General features: G+C 40.2%; 1 long non-coding RNA gene across 1 annotated transcript; it reads right to left on the bottom strand.

Annotated features, from left to right (window-relative positions):
• Positions 1-314: 314 nt before the first annotated feature.
• On the bottom strand, positions 315-18,414 carry LOC139374301 (uncharacterized). Its single transcript, XR_011627659.1, has 3 exons — positions 18,300-18,414; positions 3,348-3,581; positions 315-1,706 (listed from the first exon to the last, which is right to left on the bottom strand). It is a non-coding gene; the product is annotated as an uncharacterized lncRNA (long non-coding RNA).
• Positions 18,415-20,568: the final 2,154 nt, after the last annotated feature.

The following is a 20,568-nucleotide window of genomic DNA, read 5'->3' on the forward strand; positions in this document are numbered from 1 at the left end:
TATTGTTTTCCATTTCCAATATTCTACATCAGGACCCCAATATTTCTTCAATCAGTTTCTGGAGGAGAGCAAACACAGCTTTGAGTGAGTCCCTGGATTGTGTACACACACACAAACTCAGAGAATTGGGCTCAAAAAGTCAGCTAGATCGTAGAGTTCCGAAGGTACTGCTGGCCTCAGAGGAAACTAGTTTTGACCTCCAGCTCATTCTCTCTCTCTCTCTCTCTCTCTCTCTCTCTCTCTCTCTCTCTCTCTCTCATGCCCCCCCCCTCCTCTATCTCTCTCCAGCTTCATTTCCTCTCCTGTTGATTTGGAGTGTTTGTTTTTAAACACTTTTATCATCTCAGCTTTACAGGCTCACTGTAATTGCAGGGTATGAACTGAAAGACTTGCTAACACACAAATAAATATTTGACTGAAACAAAAGCTGTCTGTCTGACCCTGGTCATGTAGATTGTAGAAAATTACAAATCTAATGAATTGCCCTTATTGTGGAGACTTTCCATGCTGCATTTTTTCTATTCATAGACCAACCAATCAGAACCACACTTTTGTTCACGTTATCATGCTGTTCATTTATCTCGCTGCCGGAAAGCCGTGTTCAGATAGCGCCAACATATCATATGATTGTGTTATCAAAGTTGTGCTACAGAACGCTCTCAGTCGTTTTACAAAGGGACAGACGTTATTGAAAAGAAAAGGGTTAAGTGCCCAGACTGTGTTTATAGAACCTTGAAAACAACTCAAGAACATTTTCAGAACTCAATCAAATCAGAACAACGAAAAAGTATACTTTGTTGACAGAAAATATGCTTTTATGTATTCATGATTTATTCGTCATCTTCCTGTCATGAAACATTCATGAAACAATCAAATCAACCACTCCATTTTCTGAGAATCAGATTGTCTTCCTGCATATTTCTGAGAACCCATAGCACCTTTCTGAATATCTCTCTCTCATTTCCCACTACACTTCTCAAGTACCGGAGTGTTGAACCCTGTTTGACACCAGGGTCACTGGAATTGCCCCACTTTAGGAAAACCCCATTTGGTTTGTTTTAGAAAGGGAGAAATGGAACACCATTCATTTGTTTGCTCTCCCTCTATACTCGAGACCAGAGCGAATGCCAAGTGGGCTTCAATCCTCACATTTTATTTGTTTGTTTCTTTGGAGAGTGGGAAAAGTTGTGGAACACTAGGAGGACATTGGACTTGGGCTGTGGTGAGTATCTCCAGCCACTGCGGTCAGTGACAAAGCTAAGCTAGCCAGGGAGTAAGTAAGGGGATGGGCTCTCATTTAGCCAGGCATTGCTGCTCTTGTTTGTGGTTGTCCCTGACAGCGTCTGCGACTCCAGTCCAAAGCACCTGTGTTTGCTCACTAGCTTTCCCCCAATCTGCTTGAAAAACACTGCGAGCAAGTCACATGGCCGCAAGATAACCCGGGAACCATGGGAATAAAAAAGCCAGGACTTTTAGAACAGTTAATCATTAATGGTGCTTCTTTTTTGTCTCTATTCAGCGCTGCCTGACACAAGCTTTGATATTTCATAGATGCAGACGTAGCCAGGTAGACATAGGCACTCAGAGAGGAAAGTGCCTTTTATGTGTCTGTGGTTCTGTGGTGATGCGGGGAGAAGGTCGTAGGCAGGACTGCATTGATCCCATTGGTCCCATTCCACACATAAGTCAAGTTAGGCCATCTCCATCTGTGGAGGATAAAGCCAAAATAACACAAAGAGTTAATCCCCAACAAAACACCTTTGCCATTTTACACATCTCTCAGAAAAACGTCTGCAGCACTGCTTTCCTCAAATATACAACAGCACAAGACTTCACCTATTATAGCATATCACTGAGCTTTCAATATGTCATATCGTGTCAGAAATGGTCTGGTGATAAGAACAAGAGCTTGACATTTCCCAATAAATGTGTATTTTGATCGAATCTAATCAGGACCATCTCTCTTTTTGTCCAATATGGACCCTGAAATGATAACCATGTACAGAACAAGTCATTTAAAGTTTGATCCTGTTTTACCCACCCAGGGTTCATTAAAGTACCATATTATTGGTTTGCTCCCTAGTTCATGATGTGAATGAGAAGTCCAGGGCTCATTTCATGCCTGTCAAAGTGGGCTTTATGGCAGAAAGGGGAAGCATGGAATGGCTTTCAGAAAGGCCACATTTATCTTACGGGAGAATGAAGTCTGCACAGCCTCATTCTTATAACCCACTAAAAGGGGCAGCGACAGCCCTTATCTCCCATTTGCCTGAACTTGCCGATGGTTTTCTAAAAAATAGTTTGTCACGGTCCACCCACCCCAACCCCCAAATCCAATAATACTGTATGAGAGTTGGAGAATGTTGTGGAAGCTCAAGGGTGTATGGCTGAAAATATAGTGAAACGTAAGAGAGCAAAGTGGCTGCCATTTGTATGGTATTTTGCAAACTACGAGTCAATCATTAGCACGGCGTATTCAGAGATATCTGCTCTCTCCAAGTGAGGAGAAGTGAGAGATAAATGGAGGTTTGTGTTTTAAGGAACAGTGTGAAGATGGGACTAAAAGTGCTTGGTACACAGCAGTAGAGAAACTAGAGTTAAAGAGTTTTCACTCAGAAAATGTCACCTCCTTTGTTCCATTAACAATTAGGTAAAGTTGATTCATTCAGGTAAGAGTAAGGGATCGTAATAATGGCAGTTTTATAAAGCACTGCTGTGAACAACTGATGTTGTTGCCTTGACTGAAAAGCTTTTACTACATCCCCTCACATCCCAATTTCTCCTGGCCTCATCTCACTTCATCACTGATACAACAACATTCAAAAGCAATTGGTAAACAGCCGCAATAATATTTATCAATTTATTAGCTCTAATGACTTGGAAATAATTGCTTCCTTCCTGTCAGATCCTATTATCCATATTGTTTGTCTTATGTTGTTAGCCATTTTCTTTTCAATTTCATACCCTTGAACCATGTGCTTGTTTAAAACAGGCATGTCTGAACGTCATAGAGTTGAAATCCTCCCAGTACGTGTGTGTTGTCTTCCATGGCCAGTTTATTTGCTAATCCTGGTTACCCATGATAAGAACCTCTTTCTACAACTCACCACCTCTCCTGACCACAATCGCCCACTCTTCTCTGAGTCATCTAAATACATTAGCATTGTAAAAAAAAAGAATGTTCAAAACTAAGGTGCCAATCAATTCCATGCTGCTTCACCCACCAGGAAATAAATTGGGTTAAGCCGAGTCAAAGGGTGGCTTAACGACTGTATGGTTCAAACAAAGGTTCCTGTTCCAGAAGGGCAGGTAGGAGATGGATGGCTTGGTAAACACGGCTGACATACCTGGCGGGTGCCATGGGGCAGTCACAGCACAGCCCACGACTGAAGGGACAATGAGTGTGGCAGTCAAATCCATCTGCTTCTTCTGTCCGAACCAGTACTCTCCTTCTATGTATCATTATGGCCTCCTCTACTCATTATCCCTCCTTACATTGAGGCCTCCTCTCCTCCCTATCCATCCTCTCTCCGGAGGCACCTCTCCGACGCCACAGCCATGGAGCCCTCCCCAGCAGAGACCTGTTAGACAGAAAGAAAGAGAGAAGCTCCATAAATCCTTTTCCCTTCTTTATTTGATGTGTGGTTATAGCTCTGCTGTGATCCGTCCTCAGAGACCAAGCATTTCAAAACCACTCAAATAGGCTGGATGTGCCGATAAGCATGGGATAGCGACATTGAATTCCCAAAGCATAGCATTTTATCCAGTCACAGTTAAGAACATACAGTATATAGGCTATTGCAAAGATAAATCTCACAGATTATACAAATGAGAACTTGTTCTCAACTGGCCTTCCTTGTTAAATAATATATATTTTTTAAATACACATTTGACTTCTTAATGCTGTTTTATACCAATGTCTATCCTAATATTTTGGTAATAACACAACATATACATGCATACAACTTTTAACATTAGCTTTGATATTGTCACAAAAAAACAGGTGGAATAGAGGTAAATTGTTGTATTCTCTGTGAGAAAGTCAACTTTGCATTGTGGGAGACAGAGACAGAACTAAAGCAGCTCAGTGTGGGTAGTGGTAGGCAGGTATAGAGAGGAGAATGGGGAACACCCAGGAATGTTTAGCCAACTTGCCCGCCACATTCAAGCACGTGTGTCAAAGGTGTTTGCAGGGTGTTGACACCTCCGCATAGAGAGAAAAGTAGTGATGTGAACAACATGGTCAGTGGGCTACTTGTGCTGAGTACTCAGTGTGTTTAGCGGACCCAATGCAGAGGCACAGTATAAACATATACTCAGAAATACCACAAAACAAGTGCCACACAATAGGCACACTGGCATAAAACAAATATAGAATATTGAGCATGATCTAAAATACAATTGCAGTCATAAAATATGCAAGTTTCCCATTTATATAATATATGGTCATTTGTCTGTATATATAAATAGAGAAATAAGATCTTTGCAACCAGGGAAAGGAAAAATAACTTGAATACAACAACAAATCTTAGATAAACAACTGTCATCCTTTTAGAAATTGAGGGATGGATGTATGTTGCTCTTATGTCAATTACTCAGTCAACATCACCTCCATTTTGGGATATCTCAGAATGATGTACCATTTTGGGATATCTCAGAATGATGTACCATTTTGGGATATCTCAGAATGATGTACCATTTTCGGATATCTCAGAATTATATTATGACCCTACATGCTGAGGAAGAAAAATTGCTGATTTTCTCTCTGTTAACACAACTCCAAGACATATTAAATTATTTTTCAATTATGTTCTACTAATTTAATTAATTTGGTTTTAATTTTCTATTTATAGAATTCAAGAAAAACAACACCGTTACATAATTACAGTCAAATGTCTTGTAATTGAAATAGTAACTTTATGAAACCCCCAGACAATTTGTTTACAAATGGATCAGTATATTGACTTGAATTATTCTCAATATCCTATGAAAACCTCGTAACTATCTCACAAAAATTGAAATAAAGAAATAAATCGTTGCATTTATAGAGCGCTAAGAAATGCTTTCCTTTTCGTTTGACATTCTTCCGTGAAGAATAATGTAATAATAATAATTCTTCCCTAAGGAATAATGTTCTTGTTCATTTTCTATAGCTCTGGCAAAAGTAAATAGTATGTAGTCCTACAGAAGACGTGTAATATTATCCACACAGTGAAGTCATTTCATTATGTATCTATTTGCCTCTAAATTGTATAATATTCAAGGAGAACTTGTAGTTTTCCTAATTGTAGTACATAATTGTACATTTTCCTTATAGGAGCTAGAATCCTTAGTTGCTGCATTCATTTTTGGACATAAACATTAGTGATATATACCCATTGATTCTTGAAGAATATAACTTAAGAATGCCTCATGAGCTTATTTCAACTGTTATATCCCATCAGAACCCAAAATATAATATTTTTTTACTCCAATGTTTGTAAACAAATTAAATGCCTAAAAAAAAAACATTTTAAACTATCATTTTGATATTATGGATCGTCAGCCCTTGCATCCATTTCTCTGTCTATGAATTTGAGGATTAACATTTTCCCAGGCCCATCCCTCAGCTTCTTCCCAAAACAGAGGTGGGGTGTCCGCTTTGTTTTTGTTTCAACTACAGATTCTAGCTTTATAGGTTTGTAAGATGCTTCATAAAAACAAGTAAAAATGGTGTTATATTGTACAAAGTCTTTCAGTTGATCAAATCAACGTATCGTGAGGAGAGCTTAAATTAATGTCTTACTTTGTGAGATATGGTTTAGTTAAGAAAATAGAAAAGGGCTATTTATCAATATTTTGTTCTGCAATTTAATTCAACAAAATGTTCTAGTGGTTATCAAATTGTGAGTGAACATTGACATACAGTACATTGTTGAATCAGCTGTTAATTCAATCCACCACAACTTGCAATTTAAGAAAAAAGGCAAATAATGCCCTTGAAAGTATATACTTATTTGAAGAGAAAAACTATATATTTACATTTGATTGCATTTCCCATACAATGGCAAACTAATATTGCCAATAAAACATGCATTTTTAAATACATACAATGCAAAGTGCATCACCTCATTCGACTTCAGGAGAAGCTAACATTCTCTGCTCTGGTTTGTCAAAGGAGAAGCCAATGACAATGAATTCTGCCTCTGGCCATCCACTAGGAGCTGCAGGGCCTGATATTTCACGGCTGTGAATATAGCCTCATGGCTTTAGACAACCACACAGGTGACAAAGACCACCTAGAACACAGTACATGTCAGAAGGCCTGAAGCATCATAACATAAACTCTGTGCGAGTCCTCCGAGTGCTCTCTGACACACAAGACAACAGCATGGTGAGCTAGAGGTCGACAGTGCTTGGGGTAATTGGAGGAGTGTTGTACATTTCATCTTGTGTGACTCACTGGCTCTTTCTCCATGTTTGAATGCTGGGAGATTGTGTGTTGTACGGAACCCAAAACTGATGTTCTCAGAAGTCATAAATTACACGGCCACTGACAACCTTAAGCAGTGTTAAAATGCCATGAACATAGCTTTATTTCAGGGTCATTGGAGCGTGAAGCTGAGAGGGCTGCCAAGCCCGGCACCACCCACCCCACAGGCTGCTGCCGCTCCGCTCACACAGCCCAGCAACACACGTATTTCTCCTCCCATACCTGAGCTCTGACATGCTCACCAAACGTTCAGAGGCACAACAAACTGTCAAGCTGCTCACTCTCAACCAAAACAAGCACGTATTGTTCCTTAAAGAAGATTTTCTCTTTGCTAATATCCAAGCTGCATTTGATCTATATTTTATATTTGATCTCCTTTGTAAAATCATTGAAATAAAATGGCTCCCTCTTTGGATATTTAGCTCCACTTCCATCGTGTTCCAAAGTCCATTCGGAGCAGGTATTAGCACATCTCTTTGAAACATGACCAGCTTGTAATTGCCCATTCTTACACTGGGATAATGAGGCTCACATGCTGTCCTTCTGAATTATAATCCATGCATAAAATGCATAATAGAAATTGACAAGTCAGTGACAGGAATTACCTACAAAATGGCAGCAACCTCACAAGGTTCATTGTAACTTTGAATTAACGGCAACATGTTCCACCATCATCCTCTCAGCATCTGGATCTGACCACCCACAGGGCCCTGTGACATTACAGCCTTTAGGGTGGGGGATGGGTGTGTATTTGAGTGTGTGTGTATGATATCAGATGTTTTTTAGAGAAATTGTTGCCCTTTTTACATTTCCTCAGAAGACTACTAGAGGGAACTGTAGTAATTGCTGTGCCTGTCAAATAGACATTACAAACGCACTGTCTGAATTCAAATTCCACTAATAACTAGTCAATGTAAACGCAAACACAAACTAACAAACTGAAACAAAAGACCACAATGTGGATCCTGGTCTCAGTCAGGGCAACTACTGGCATTATTTGGTTCTAACTTGAGTTGGCATTAGGTAATTTAATGACTGCATCTGATCGCTCTCTCAAGGGCCGTCTGCAGTATTCAGCAGCATAGGAGCCTAAAGGACATCTCTGTCAACGTCTGAGACTGAAAAACAGTGTTGAAATGTCTATTTCACTTTGGTGGCTCCTCCCTGTGTCTTAGTTGTGTATTTGAGCTGCATTTCCTTCATGGTGAGCCCAGCTCCATATGAACTATACATATGCAGTATGAAAGACCTGTGAATGGGTAACATTATCATATCCTGTGCTTGACTTGTGCTGCCTCCTTTCTGGAGAGAAGAGGGGTCAGACATTATTCCTCCACCCTAACCACCTCTCTGCTGTTTACCGAAGAGAAAGGGATTCAGGCCTTAAACGGCAGCACAAGCTAAAGTGATCCTTAGCCACCGAGATACATAGGCGATAACCCGTTCAATTAGACAGCAACATCATGGCAGGCAGTATGTAGGCAGATAAATGACGATACAGTACGGTGTACAATGGGAATTAAAAGTATAGGGCAGCTGGGCTCTTATCGGGCCAGGGCGAAAAACCCGGCAACAAAGGGAGGCCTAAGACTAAGAGGCTTGATGCATGGGAAAGCCATCCGCCGGCCATTGTGACTGCCCTTCTGCTGAGCAAATAGTCCAAACTGTTCATTCCCCATCTCCCATTCTCTCCGTGGTACATTGTTTGTGTCCTTGCATTTCATTCTGACTGGAGAAGATTGCTCTCAGGGCCTGTGAGCAAACAGTCCAGAAAAGAGCCGGCTATCTCCTGCCGTTCCCAGGAGAACTAGCATTTTTATTTCAGCTCCAAGCTGTCAAAGGATTGGAGAGTTTATGTCAGGATCCCGAATTAATTAGTTTTAAGCTGGGGGGGGGGGGGGGGGGGCGACCACTGCGTTTTATCACCAAATGTTCAGTCAAATGTTTCCTAGCAATTATGCACCCCTGCTCGCTACGTATAGGCTTTCAGTCACCAGACATTTGGTATTGGATACATACTGGATGGATTTCGGAAACACAAATGATGTGTTTAGTTGTTGTAATGGCAGTACAATGGTATGAATAGTGATGGACCAACTTCTGTCCAGGATTTGGTGTTATGGGGGTGAATTGAAAAGTTTCTTGTTTGTTTTTTTCTATGATGATGATGATGATGATGATAGGTACATGACTCAGGCTTGGCAGAAAATTGACAGAGCTTGCAGATGCTGTCATGAAGCATATCTGGTCAGACATTTGGTGGAATGGGACATAGAGTCTGGAACCTCCGTCAGAACAGCCAAAGTAACCTTAGAACCTTCTGTCACCCACAAAATCATCCCAAATCACTGCTTACTTAGCAACTATATATGAAACATTTTGGATCTGTGACACTGCTATATCTGTTTGCGAACTATGCTTGGTTTCTAATGCCAGAGACAACAAACCAGACAACTGTTCCTATTCAGTCCTACTTAACAACTCCTCTATCATCAGAAATGTATTGTTTTACGGTGCAAAAGCCATACGACGCCATCCTGACTATGACAGTAGAATTGTATGTGTTGATCTTGTAGTTTTTCTAATCATGAAAACCAAAACACACCATTATTCAAACCTCTGTGAGAGGCTGGTATGCATTTCCATCCTCAACTAATTAGCACTGTCCCACACGATGCTGTAGCATTTGTATGGATTAGTCCTTTACAAACTACCTTTCATAAACACATCACTGACAATCATCAATCTGCCCAGTGGTCTACATCAGCTTACTGACTCAGTGTTCATTTTAAGTATGACCCCACCTGAAATTTGCATCATTATAGTAACGCAACAGTCTCTGAAACCTCAGACAATCCCAAACACACCGCTACTGTAAGTGGAAACAATATTTTTCAGAAACAATGTCAATGGTGTGTTACACCAATACATTGAAGAAACCAGAAATAACATTTTTGTATGTGTCTTTGGTATAAACAGTTGAATACTTGCCGCTATAGCACATAGGAAAATAAAGGTATCCGATCATGACACATACATCTGGATGGGTGACTTCTTCATCAGACAGGATATTAAACCCCACTCCAGACTATTTCACAGACAGCGGTGAACAGGCGATGGGTTAAATCATGTGTATCAGGGGAATACTCTGTTAGAGGAAATGTACAGCTCTTGTCTTTAATGGTAATCTGCTCAACTGATCTATAGACACCAACCAGCTTTCCAGGACCCTTCAGCTGAGCATCAGCCTGTACATGATAAATGCCATTTATATGGGATTCAATTGGCGACTCATTTAACTCAAGTCAGGGTATGAGAATTCATTAAATGGCTGACAGTGCTGCCACACATGGAGGGAATTTAATTTGAATCAATGGAGGATACCTCTATGGGCCGTGGGAGGTCATGTTAAAGTGGGTGGTTATTGTTCTACGCTTAGTTTTCAATTGACACTTATCTTTACACCCGTTTACATGTTATTGCTGTCGATTGGTTGTTATTAAATTGAGTTGAACTATTATTAGATGAGGGCTTCCCTGGGCAAGACTGAGAGGGGTGGGTTGCTTTAAAGGGTTGAAATAGCCTATGCATGGTAAACAATGCACAGATCAGGAGCAGTCCTCCGTACTGTTATACCATGAAGGAGAACAAATACAGGATTTAACAATGATTTTTTTCTCACTCGTATGGTATTAAAATGAGCACATTATTTGAATGTCATTGATTCTCATGAATGTTGAAAAGGCATATATGACAAGCTGAGGCAGTGTAAAGTAAAGGTATTAAATTCAACTTGGAAGCAGATTACAGAATTCACCCCTGCAGAACACTTTTTCCCCGCGTTCAATAAATTGGACAAGTCCCATTGTAAGATAGCCTATCACACTGAACATGTCTGCATAGGGAACTTATACAGAAGAAAATATTACGTAGTTTGTTATTCAGAGTAGAGCGTTGGGGGGCCACACGGGCTTGTTTGCCTTTGCTGGAAGAGGAGATTGCTTTGGGGTTTAAATGAATCGCTGGCGCACTGCGTTTATAGGTTTCATTAACTTTTAATGAGTTGTATGTCCTTCGCTTTGACTGGCCTGTGGGCTCAGGCCTCAGCTCCCTAGGATTGGAGGTGGGTGAGGAGAGAGCTTAGCAGCCATTCCTGTGAACGTCTGCACTGGATGGACACAGGAAAAGGAAATACAAGTCCTGAGTCCAAGGCAGAGAACCCTTCAGCTAGATATCCATCAGTTATGCCAGTCTGAATTTAAAACCCCACTCTAAGGTTTTCAGGCTTCAGGGGGAATAAAGGAATCATGTCGGATCAACCAATGATAACTGAGAAGAAATCTCTTTACCACAGCTGAATGAAATAATGTTTTATGGTGGTGTTCCAACATGGTTCCCTCTCAAACACTTGCATCAAACCCATAGAGAAATGTGACTCTGACAAATTCTATATACACGTTAGAGAAAAAGGCTATAGAAGCACTTAAACAACACAACACACATGCATAACTTCTCCATTTCAGTCCCGGTAATACCTAGATTCATATTTTGGACTTCGCTAATCTTGATTTAATACAGTGTCTTGCTGCATGGTTGAACACATGTATTATCTTGCCGTGGGCTTCCTGAGCTTCATGTATCTCTTTGAGAAGCTAATCTTCCATCCTAGCATGCCTGAGCCTCTCTTCACTGTTCTCTCCTCCAGAGACAAAGGCCTTGCCTGTGCTCCCCATTTCATGTTCTTCTGCTTTATTCAATAAGAATCAACACCACTTGTACATTTTGGTTCTTATTTCTCACTTAATCTTGTTTATACACAAGGCTGTGCATTCTGTATTACTGATTACTTCGTATCCACATCACTGCGTATATGACTCTTCGGTTAATATCTCTCCTCACCATGATGACCTACAATGCGTACTGTAGGACAAGCACCAACAATCCATCCACTCTGAGTGATACAAAAGCAGCAGGGGACTGAGAGGCACCCGATCCTGCCCTGAATAGGTTGTCTTCAGGTCAGTGTTTGTCCCGTCAGCTGTTGCCTCCAGGCAGTCAATGGGCATTGTTGACTGGCCTCTCTGTGATGCCAGCACAGCCCTCTGTGTGTGTGTGTGTGTGTGTGTGTGTGTGTGTGTGTGTGTGTGTGTGTGTGTGTGTGTGTGTGTGTGTGTGTGTGTGTGTGTGTGTGTGTGTGTGTGTGTGTGTGTGTGTGTGTGTGGACCACAAGGCCATGCGGCCTGGCTCAGGGTGAGTGGAATCCCTGGTCTGAAATGTCACATCGCCGTGTTAGAGAGGTACAGACACATCACAGTCACCCTGTCCCCCTCCTCCTTTTCCTATCGTAACAGGTATTTATACTGACCCTCTGACCACTACCTGTTCTGCTCTGCTTGGTCAAATCCGAAATGATGTCTGGAATGTATCTTCTGAGAATATCAATAAATAAGAAGCCAACTGTAATGTATAGTGTTACCTGTACTTCAAATAGCAGTTGTTTCCTCAAAACTGTCTCTATATATTTTTCTTCCATTCATATCTCAGACATTCTCTTGTGTATGGGAAAGAGGTGTGTAGAGTTAAGAGGTGTGTCTGGGAGGAAGGTGTGTATAGGAGAGACGTGTGCAGCCTATAAAGACAGAGGTATAGGAGAGACGTGTGCAACCTATAGAGACAGAGGTATAGGAGAGACGTGGCTACTGCAGAGCCAGGCCCAGCCAATCAGAATTAGTTTTAACCCAACAAAAGGGCTTTATTACAAACAGAGATGCTCCTCAGTTTCATCAGCTGTCGGGTGGCTGGTCTCAGACAACCCTGCATGTGAAGAAGCTGGATGTGGAGGTCCTGGGCAGGCTTGGTTACAGGTGGTCTGCGGTTGTGAGGCCGGTTGGTCGTACTGCTAAATTCTCTAAAACGACATTGGAGGCCGCTTAAGGTAGAGAAATTGACATTCAATTCTCTGGTTTCAAGTTTCAAGAGAGTTTCAAGTTCCTTGGTGTCCACATCACCAACAATATATCATGGTCCAAACACACTAAGACATTCGAGAAGAGGGCACAACAAAACCTTTTCCCCCTCAGGAAACTGAAAAGATTTGGCATGGGTCCCCAGATCCTCAAAAAGTTCTACAGCTGCACCATCGAGCACATCCTGACAGGTTACAGCTCAGCCTGGTATGGCAACTGTTCGGCATCTGACCGTAAGGCGCTACAGTGGGTAGTGCGTACAGCCCAGTACATCACTGGGGCCAAGCTTCCTGCAATCCAGGACCTGTATAATAGGCGGTCAGAGGAAAACCCATAAGATTGTCAGAGACTCCAGTCACCCAAGTCATAGACTGTTTTCTCTGCTACCGCACAGCAAGGAGTACCGGAGTGCCAAGTCTAGGACCAAAAGGCTCCTTAACAGCTTCTACCCCCAAGCCATAAGACTGCTGAACAATTAATCGAATGGCCACCGGACTATTACATTGAACACCCCTCCCGCCCCCATTGTTTTTGTACACTGCTGCTACTCGCTGTTTATTATCTATGCATAGTCACTTCACTCCTATCTACATGTACAAATTACCTCTAACCTGTACCCTCTAACCTGTTATTGTTACTTTTTATAATTTTTTACTTTAGTTAATTTGGTAAATATTTTCTTAACTCTTCTTGAACTGCACTGTTGGTTAAGGGCTTGTAAGCAATTCACGGTAAAGTCTACACTTGTTGTATTCGGCGTATGTGACAAATAAAGTTTCATTTGATTTGATTTGGTGGACATTCCTGCAGTCAGAATGCCAATTGCACACTCCCTCAAAACTTGAGACATCTGTGGCATTGTGTTGTGTGACAAACCTATACATTTTAGTGTCTTTTTATTGTCCCCGGCACAAGGTTCATCTGTGTAATGACCATGCTGTTTAATCAGCTTCTTGATATACCACACCTGTCAGGTGGATGGATTATTTTGGCAAAGGAGAAATGCTCACTAACAGGGATATAAACAAATTTGTGCACAACATTTTTGAGAAATAAGCTTTTTGTGCATATGGAACATTTCTGGGATCTTTTATTTCAGCTTATAAAACATGGAACCAATACTTTTTTTTCAGTATTTATGACTTCCGATATTAATAATTGGGAAATTCATTGAAAATATTACTAAACATTATTTGAATAGGCTCATCAAAGCATTGAACCTGTGAATTTGTAAGGGAAAACCTGGCCATGCATTCACATTTATAAAAGGTAGCCTACTGTATATAAGGTATCCTTTTCCGTTTTTTACTATGCATAATTATCATACCAAATTAGAAATATTGTAAGCAAGTTCTTTTTAACTTTATATATTTTCGCTTATAAATTAAAATGAAAAGAAAAACAAAAATTGTTGTCTGACACCTAGTTTTGCCTCATATTGAAATGGCCAAAGTAGGCTACTCAAAATTCTTATTAGTAAGAATCAGTAAATCAATTGGTTTTGTTATCTGTAATTCTCAAAAAATCTATTATCTACCTTAATCAATATTGAATGTTTATTTTTCGTATGAGCCTCTTGGTCTTATACAATATTTGTTACACTGAACAAAAATATAAACACAACATCCAACAATTTCAAAGATCTTACTGAGTTACAGTTTATATCAGGAAATCAGTCAATTGAAATAAATAAATGAGGTCCTAATCTATGTATTTCACATGACTGGGCAGGGGTGCAGCCATGGGTGGGCGTTGGAGGGCATAGTCCCACCCAATTGGCAGCCAGACCCACCCACTGGGGAGCCAGACCCAGCCAATCATAATGAGTTTTTCCCCATGAAAGGGCTTTATTACTCAGCGCCCCGCCCCTCCCTCAGACGATCCCACAGGTGATAAAGCCGGATGTGGACGTCCTGGGCTGGCATGGTTACACATCGTCTGCTTTTATGAGGCCAGTTGTACGTACTGCTAAGTTCTTTAAAACGACGTTTGATGCAGCTTCTGGTAGATAAATTAACATTAAATGATCTGGCAACAGCTCTGGTGGACATTCCTGCAGTCAGCATGCCAATTGCACACTCCCTCAAAACTTGAGACATCTGTGGCATTGTGTTGTGTGACAAACCTGCACATTTTAAAGTGGCCTTTTATTGTTCCCAGCACAAGGTGCACCTGTAGAATGATCATGCTGTTTAATCAGCTTCTTGATATGCCACACCTGTCAGGTGGATGGATTATCTTGGCAAAGGAGAAATGCTCACTAACAGGGATATAAACAAATTTGTGGACAAATTTTTTGAGAAATGAGCTTTTTGTGTGAATGGAACATTTATGGGATTTTAAGCTCATGAAACATGGGACCAATACTTTACATGTTGTGTTTATACTTTTGTTCAGTGTATATATCCCTTTCATACACAGACCAAAATCCCACTAATTTACCATGCCTGCATTTATATACCAACCTTTTCATATATCTGAAAGGGGTTGGCGGTAAAAAAACATGGAAAATAAAAGCCACCTAAAGACCTACTCACGATTCCTGCAATTTCACAAACCCTGTAACCAAAATACAGGTATAGGGTCTGTGTGAATGGTTCTCTGATTTCTTCTGATTCATTACACTTCCATTGTTTAACACCTCCCTAATTTGAACTGCAAACCGCCCCCATGGTTTAAAGGCCCAGTGCAGTCAAAAACGTGATTTGCCAGTGTTTTATATATATTTCCACACAATGAGGTTGGAATAATACTGTGATATTGTGAAAATAATGATAATCCCCTTTTTGTGTTGGAGCTGTTGGAGAAGTCCGCCTGAAATCTTTGCCTGTTTTGGTGGGATGGAGTTTTGACCTGCCTGGTGACATCACCAGGTGATAAATTAGTTAATAGACAAATAAGAAAGAGAGTTCCAAACTTCTCTGCTAATAACAGCTAGCTCCCCACTCAGATCACTTCCAGACAGTCTTAGCAAAATTCTTGTTTTAGAAATTGTTCTTTGCTAACAACCTATTTTTGTTTCTTTTTTACTATTTTAATTGAAAACAATCACAGCAAGGTACTTTGTTACCCTGAAATGATTTAATAATTAGATAAAACGGCTGCATTGGACATTTACAACACCCCCACCTCTCCCAATTTACCAGTTACCCACTGATATTTATAAAAGGGGTATACCTGCGAATAAGTGGTAAATAAGGGGCTGTTTGAGAGGGGGTCATATAAACATTGTCTCATATTTGATCACCAATTTAATTTGATCATCCATTTCAAAGGAGTAATCATATCAATAGCCTACATGGATGATAATAATAATAATAACAATCATCATCATCATCATCATAAACATAATAAAAAACAAAAATATGATTATTTACTCCCAGTGGAAAAATAGGTTTGCCGCCAGTAGCAGGCAACCTATGTTGTCTTTTTTTAATGAATCTATTTAGCTAAATTAATTGCAGGCCTATATAAATGTATAGGCCTAGATGCATTGTATCCTAAGCGTATACACTTATTTGAATAGCATTGAAAAGTATTCATGCAAAGTGTCAACTTGCCTAATTGAGAAAATGGCCACTAATGTTATTGATAATTGAAGCGAGATGGGTGGACACGATGAGGGTAAATCATGAGAGGAACTGACTGCTGAGAAACCATGGGTGGCTTTGAGTTTTGACTTTGTTGTCCTTTAATATACTGTGGGATAGCAGTTTCCCTTGCTAAGATATGGGATTAGGAGTATTTCGCGTGAAAGAGGAGTTAAGTCGGGGTATGTGGACCGTCCCACCCCTGCAATAGGCTGAAACAGAATTACAGCTTGTTAGACCGGTGTCCCGATATCACCCGGGAGACCGTTCTACTTGGGTGTTCCAGGCCCTGGTGGCTGAATGTGAGCTTAGGCTACTAGTGCTTTCAAAGGGAATATAGGGCCAGAGTTGGAAACCCATCAAAACACAGGTGTTAATGTAGGCCTATATGGGACTATGTGAATTTACTGCTAGAAATTGCTTTATTCAACTGATGCAATTCTAATTCCAGTAAGAACTTGAACTATGGCAATTTAGATTATCAAAAACAATACCCCGGGACAACAATATATGTTTTAAAAATAAAAACCTATTTCAAACCTGTTTCAAACCTGGACATTTGTTTTGATGCTTGTAGGCCTAATATCGATTATCCCAGTGTTATGAGAAACCTTATCCCAGTTTTGTTCCAAAGCTCGTGCAATAGAAAAGCAAACATAAGGACAGATAAGCTTTCAGCAAATCCAGCCTCAGACTCTAGAGGGGAGCATGAATGGACAAAACCTGTCGTGATCACTGCAGGAGGAATTTCATCCAAGTTTGACCACAACTTGTTCCAAGAATTCCAGACTAGGTTTCAGTCTGGAGAAGTGCCATTGGTTCCTAATCTAGAAATATGCAAATAAGAAGACCGGTAAGAACTGTAATTAAATTGGGTTACCAATTTAAGCTGTACCATCACTCATCTTGTTGCTATAACAACCGTGAAGAGGTTGCTACTGATGGTGCGCCCATGACCTTAGCAGAGGCATCTCTCTCTGCAGACATTTGAAACCCTTTTTGGTGTGTGTGTTTGTGTGGACGCGTGCTTGCGTCTACCTGGTCAGGGCATCTGCACATTATCTCTATTGCCCATTTTTCCTATTTGAGCGAAAACAACTTTTCAGAGGTAGGCCTTTATTACACAATAATGAAGGTTCGCCATGTCATGTATATCAGGTAACTAAATTGTATTACGTAGGCCTAGGACCTGATGTCAGTGGCATAAACGCTCGTGTACTTTAGGTAAAAAGGTTCTCCAGTGCAGATTGAGGCCGGTTACCTTTGAACCAGGGTTCCAAAAGGCCATTCCCATTTCACTCCACTCTGGAGGAGGCTTGACTGGGGTTATCCCCTCAATCAAAGGAAGAGTTTCGGCATACGCTCATTTAATAATGGGTAATAGGTATTTTCGAGGGCTCTTGCTCCTTGTGAGAGCGAGATTGGGGGGGAATTAATTATTGAAAAACTGTCCCCAGTGTTTTAGGGCGCACTATGCGGTTGTATCTCAACATTACATATTTTATTACTACTATTTTCTAAACACAATGGTATATTTTTTATACAGTAAGATTATTAAGCAGAAATAAATGAAGCCTTGTTTTCTTATTATTATTATTATTAGCCATAGATTATCATTAGAAGTCCTTAACCAATTGTAAATGGGTACCAATGAGATGGTGAAAAGAATGAGGATAATTTATGATAGCTAATTAATGGAATAAAAAAATTGACATTTAGAATTCCACATAGGCCTATTGATTAAATTAAAGTGTTTGAATTATTCTCAAGCGGTATGCGTAAAATTATGTTTAAAACATCCCCGAAAGAAAGCCAATAGAAAATTGCAAACCCAATTGATTTATTGAAAACCGGAGGCACACAGCAGAATCCCTCAAAAATGGATAGGCTATAAACCAACCGAACGCTAACATTTCAATGTTGTAGCCGCAGGGTTTGATGGTGTAAAACTGAGTTCCATACGCAATAGAGCAAGTGCTCCTCTGATGACATCAATGATATCTATCAGCTGTAATAGCTCTCTGACACGCCATTTAAAGACACCGAGGCCACCTCTATCACAGAACTTGCAAATCAACTCAGCCTTTTTGAAGATTTAAACTCCGTTGTTATAGAATCCAATCCCGCTTGCTCGAGGACCTTTCTCGTGAGCCCAGGATTTGAGCCAACGCTCAATTCTCATCTTGCCTTCCCCAAACAAATAACTCATATCACAAAACGATTGAATTGAAATAAATGTAGGAAATATACAATCAAATCAAATGTCCATACCTGTGCAATACAGTCGATGCTTACTGGCAAGCTACCGGAGCCCATTGTGGAACCTCGCCTTCAGCTACTGCAAAGGGCTGCAGACATCACGGCATTTATTTGAGCTCAAACTTTGCCACTGTTGACTTTAGCACAAAGCAAAGATTTCAGTGCCCCGCTAGTTTAACAAAAAAATATTATTTTACCAAGATATCGATCAGTGTGCTATAAAAAAACAGCTTAGCATTATGTCTAAAAACAAGAGAACGAAATGTAATGTCTGTGTAAATTTACTGAGCGGTGACGTCCTATTCAAATTTACACTCCTGCAATTTGGTTGTGCATGTACACTTCCTATATTGTGGGCATAGCCTCGACTCCATTGTTTACTGCCTTTGTTTATTCGCAGATCACTGGTGTTTAAAGTACGATTTGTGAGAGGGACTGGAGAATAAATGCACCCTTTACGTGTTCAGAAGGTGAACCGGTGTCCTATCTGGCATGGAGACAAACTTCCTCTCTGCCCTTGGATTTCCAAGCACATCGGCAGGGGCTTGGTATCCCCAGGTCTGTGGAGTGAAAGATTGGGCGTCTTGCCGTGTTGGGAATGTGAAAATGTTGATTCATTTCGAATACAACTATATCTTATCTTTAGGCCCATTGAGAAGGGATCTCCAAGTAGTTTTAAAAGAATCCCCAGACAATGGCTTAGTGATACAGAACAAAGCGGGCAGAGCATCACATTCAGTAGACACTGTTCTCAATCAGCACCCTTTCCCACAACTATTCTCTGACGCTACGGGATACTTTTATGTAATAATGAAACAAATTTCCTTGAAAGATCTCAACTTTAGTGTGTCTTCCATTAGGGTGTGTGTGTGTGTGTGTGTGTGTGTGTGTGTGTGTGTGTGTGTGTGTGTGTGTGTGTGTGTGTGTGTGTGTGTGTGTGTGTGTGTGTGTGTGTGTGTGTGTGTGTGTGTGTGTGTGTTAAAGAGGGAGAGGGATACTGTATTTAATAAATGTGATAATGCATTATGTTGTAAGATCGTCTATAGACACGACTAGCGAAAGCCTTGTGCCAATGTAATTACTAGTAATCGTGAATAGTAATGATTAATATAGGCCTAATAAATGTATTGAGCCCTTAGGACATTAAGTACATTTTAACATTTGTCTTCATTCTGTACTAAGATGTAGATCTGTCGTTGTTGTTTCTGCTTTTTGACGTTGAGCTGCCCTTGACTATATGGTTTCATACACGACTGTACGTTTGAAAAAGATCGACACCATAATGATGAAAACACATGACTGTGTTGAGCTGAGCTGGAGAATATTGTTTGGTGCATGTCCTCACCTGTATATCATAGCTTGACTGCTTGTGGCCATATCGCCAGCAGCTCCACCCTCCACCCCTATTTCACAACTGTCACTTGGAATCTAAAGTTTGTGACAAATCATTAAGCTATACTTTAGCCTATGTTTTTCCTGTTCTTGTTTGCTAAATATCTAGGAGCCATGTGGATAAATAGGTCAATATTGCTGGTTTATTTCGCACAGGAATTGTGTAAATATTAATTATATTATAGCATTTATTAATTTATTAATTATATTAATACATTTATTAATTATATTAATATCATTAACATTTTCAATATAAAATGGTAGATGGAATTCAATCAAACATATTTGGCCAAGGTGAGAATAGTCTACTTGTTACCCATGGCAGGCACAAAAAAAGATAGTTGTGTGACCTAAGGCCCTTTTTAGACATTTTTGTTCAGGGGACATGAAGGTGCAGATCTCGATATAGACTAATCACTGCAGTCAAAGAAAACCAAGACATTTGAAATGCTATATATTCTGCATATAAATCTAGTGTATTTCTTGCATCTTTTTTTTTTTTTACTATTATAGGCCTTTTCTTTTTTGTCATTGTCAAAATATGTTGCCACTTACTGTAGTCATTGAGAGGATCAAAACCTTTTTTTCCTCCATCGTCAATACACAACTGGATATAGACATCTCGATACGTTATGAACACGGATGACAAGATAAAAAAAAGCTTTTTTCGTGGTGTAATGTTTGAAGTAATTCATCCTACAAGTGTTTTTCTTCGACATAATAGACCCACCCCTCTTTTAATAGTTAAGAGATGCTGATGTTGATATTTTCAATAAAAACGAATATTGTCATTCTAAGTCAAATATATAAGACATATCCATGGGTTTATCTGGTGCTGCCACTGTTGATGCTGCTACTGATATAGGCCTATGCATACAACTACTACAAC

The sequence above is a fragment of the Oncorhynchus clarkii genome, chromosome 19, assembly GCF_045791955.1.
Source record: "Oncorhynchus clarkii lewisi isolate Uvic-CL-2024 chromosome 19, UVic_Ocla_1.0, whole genome shotgun sequence".
Classification (NCBI taxonomy): domain Eukaryota; kingdom Metazoa; phylum Chordata; class Actinopteri; order Salmoniformes; family Salmonidae; genus Oncorhynchus; species Oncorhynchus clarkii.